Source organism: Pteropus vampyrus, unplaced genomic scaffold (genome assembly GCF_000151845.1).
Source record: "Pteropus vampyrus isolate Shadow unplaced genomic scaffold, Pvam_2.0 Scaffold52, whole genome shotgun sequence".
Lineage (NCBI taxonomy): Eukaryota > Metazoa > Chordata > Mammalia > Chiroptera > Pteropodidae > Pteropus > Pteropus vampyrus.
Window position 1 is genome coordinate 609,098 of NW_011888833.1, and position 3,802 is coordinate 612,899.

The window sequence follows — 3,802 nt, forward strand, 5'->3', positions numbered from 1 at the left end:
CATCCCTGTGACTTATCTCTCTTTAACTGGAGATTCTTAATAAAGTTAGAATGAATAAAATTTTACCATACCTTACTTTTACTTTTACCCCCAAATTGTTTATCCCACTCCTGCTTTTTAAAAAAAAGTAATGTTGAAGAATATTCTTTTTCTAAATTGTTTAATTTTTAAAACTTATTTATTTATTTTTAATTTTTAAAAAATTTTTTAAAAAGTGTTTTTGTTTTTGTTTTTAGCCAAGGCAACCCTTCGTTGACCTCACGGATTGCAAGGACCTTGTCAGTTTATAATCCCTTATTTTTTTATTTTATTTATTTTTTATGCCTACAGCACCTGGTCTTCCTAAATGGTCTCCCATCCAAGTACTAACCAGGCCCGACCCTGCTTAGCTTCCGAGATCGGATGGGATCGGGCTTGTTCAGGGTGGCATGGCCGTAGATGAAGCATTTTCTTAATACCTTGTCATTATCGATGCCCGCGGACCAGAGAAGTGTCTTAAACACCGCAGGACCTCTGCACACCATTGTCGCTGCTTTAATCAGTTCTGACTTGGGGATCTCAGATTCCCTCTGGCTTAAAAATACCTTCTTTCCTGCCTCCATCCAAATGACACCTGCGGGCAGCTGTTCCCCACTCCCTGGCCTCGGGGCTGTCTCTTCCCCCTCCCCGTTCCCCTCTCCTCCAGCCTTCCTCTCTCTGGTCATCCTAGGCTTCACCTCATTTGCTTTTGCCTACGAGAAGACAAAACCTCTTGGCTTCTGAATGCCTTGGCTGTTTTCTCATTGCGTGAAGCTGGGAGAAAACTGAACAGCTCTCTGATCCCACCTGCCCATTTCATAGATGTGTGGGACTCTGGGGTCTAACGAGTGCAGGAAATGCCAAGTTTAAAAAGTTAGACAGGTGCCACCACTTTGGAGAACCGTTTGGCCGTTTCCGTGAAGTTCAACCCCATGGCCTGGCAAGTCCTGTTGAGTATTTAACCAAGAAAAATGAAAACATACGTCCACAGAAAGGCTTACCCAAGGATGTGCACGCCTGCCTTATTCATAATAGTCAAAACCTGGAAACAACCCACGTGTCCATCAAAAGGAGAATGGATAAACAAATCATGATATACATACACCATGGAATACGCCTCAGCAATGAACGAAAAAGAAGACCCAGACTTTTGATGCAGTGTTAACAAAACTCAGAAACTCACTGAGCAAAACAGCTAGACCCCCACCCCTGCCCCAATCCATGCAGCATGATTTCGTTCCTTGAAGTCTAAGCAGCAGCGAAAGCCGAGGACAGTGATGGGAAAGCAGACGGTGGCCGCTGGGGGCAGGGTAGGGTGCTGACGGGGACGGGACACTCTCTGGGTTGATGGGAAAGGTCTAGATCTTGTTTGGGTGGTGTGGTGGGTGACGTTCTCAGCTCTCAAAACTCATGGAACTGAACACTCGGCCTCTGTGCACATGCTAATTATCCCTCAATTAAATCTTTAAAAACGTTAAACATGTTTCTTTACTACGGGGGATTTCCAGAGGCGTTAATTAAGCAAATACACATCGCCCAGCCTTCAGAAGGGGACTCGGTGTCGAGTGTTACTTCACCACGCTTAAAGACAGGCCACTCTTCGAAGGAGCCTTCAGGGGATGGAAAATGCTTTAGAGGGTGTTGTGGTTTGCACACCGACCTGGCGTGTTTCGCTGTGCTGCTTCCTGTTCTTTATTCCCCTCCCGCTCAGCATAGGGATGGACGCTTACATCCACCTGTGGGGCAAGGTCACGGGTCCCCTGCTCTGGCCTAATTCTCCTGCGTTCCTACTGCCAGACTGGCTTCCTCTGTTGGCATCCTGGTCTCTCGTGGGCCACTGGCTCACCACCACACCCGGCCTCCAGTGACAGGAGACATGGCCGGACAGGAGCACGTGGCCATCGGATGTGTTTGCAGGGCTTTTTGCCTGTGTCCGTCAGTCACACGGTTCATGTACTCAGTCACGTTTGCATCCGTTCACTGCTTTACAAGCTGCATTCATGTCAGCATCTCTGCCTGCCTGTCACCGTGCGCGCCTCTGGAGACACAGACCCGAGGAAAGCACATCTCCTGCCTCAGGGGGACAGTGCCACACAAACATAGCTTCGGAACGACGCAGAACTGCAGGGTGGGGTGGCGCTGAGGGCCTCGCTTTTCTGTCACTCCTTCCCCTGCAGACACGCGGCTGCCCCCTCCTCCCGGGTCAGGTCCGATCGCTAAGTCTTTGCGGTGCCCTTTGGGGTTCTCCCGCCTGCTCACCGTCCTGTGGTCCGGCTGGGTGGGGCCCAGCAGGTGATGAATCTGTTAGCTCAGGTCTCTAAGTCTTCCTTATGCTTTTGTAATTAAACCCTAGCGTGCGTAGCGTTGGGGGTGAGCCCTGAAGTTAGCAGATCGCTTCGTGGGCTGGTTTTCCCCACCTCCACCCTCTCCATCCTCCCCCTGGTACTTGTCAGTTTCCCGGGTGTGCTGCTTTCTGTTCATCCCTCCAGAAAGCTGGGGTTTTGTTTACCCTGCTCTTCTGCCCAGTTCCCAAGACTGGCTGAGTCGTGGGAGCACGGAGATGGGGACACAGCCTGCTCTCAGAACCCCCCGCCTCGAGCTGGACAGGAAGGCCCCCGTTCCTTGCTGCTTTCCACGCTGCGGGTCCCCCTATGCTGCCGCTGTTGCCGCCACAAGACCCCTTTCTCACACCCCGAGTCTGAACCAGGTTTCTGCTGGAGCTCTCTCTGTCCCCGCCGATGTCCACGCCTGGGTTTCGGTGCCTTGTGGCCTGTCTGGGGAATACCAAAGGCGCGAGACGGTGAATCCACGGCCAGTCGGATGCTACTCTGACTTCTCGTCTTCTCCTCCAAGCGACCTGCTGCTCTACGTTTTTAAGAGTCCTCGGAGAGCTGCTGCCTGCACCTGTCCAGGGGTGAGAGCTGCAGTCACTGGGAGAAACAGCTGGGAGCACTCGCTGCGCCTCGGCCAGACCTAGCACCCGTTCACGACCTCTGCTGGCCTGCCTCTCCAGCACCCCTTTGGGCTGAGAACCGGGGATACTTTCCTAGTTACAGAAGTAGGATGGACATGTCATCGTAGGAGTTTACAGTGGCCGTTGTCAATTGATGGACATGTCATCGTAGGAGTTTACAGTGGCCATTGTCACGTATGCGAGCGCGTGGGTTTGTGCATATGCGAATGCTAATTCAGAGGTAGCTTAAGACATTGTGGCTACGGCCGGCCGTAAGAAAGCTCTGGGGTGGGGGGCCTTCTGAGTGGCGGTCACCATGCCCTCATTCCAGCCCCCTGGATGGCGGCAGGGCCCCTTCTCCCTGGCCAGCCACGGCGGTCCCACGGTGGTCTGTGGCTCTCTTCCTAGCGGCCAGCGGGCACAGGTGCGTCCTGGAGCGGCGCCGTCAGCCCCACGTCATACCTTTCATCTCTTTTCCTTTCGTCCATTTCTCCCACCAGCCCCCTTTGTGGAGCGATGTGACTTTAAGGAAGAAAGATTAGATCCAAACAACAGGTTCTTCCATGTCGTGAGTGTTCCGATCTAGGCTGGGGCGGCTTTGTGTGTGTGTGTGCGCGCGGGGGTGGGGAGGGGGCGCAGGGCGGGGAGCTGCAGTGCGGAAAACCCTTGATGGATAAAGATATAGTTGTTGCTGCCGATGTCACCCAAGGGATAAACAGCTTGCCCGCCGTAAAATCTCATTAGCCCTGCCAGGCGAATGCAGAATGTGAAGATTTGTGGCCTCCTCTAACCGAAGCCATTATCTCGAGAATGTCTCAGCGAGGTATTATG

General features: G+C 52.4%; 1 non-coding gene across 1 annotated transcript; it reads right to left on the reverse strand.

Annotated features, from left to right (window-relative positions):
- Window positions 1-321: 321 nt before the first annotated feature.
- LOC111739677 lies at window positions 322-440 on the reverse strand. Its single transcript, XR_002780344.1, has one exon. It is a non-coding gene; the product is annotated as a 5S ribosomal RNA (ribosomal RNA).
- Window positions 441-3,802: the final 3,362 nt, after the last annotated feature.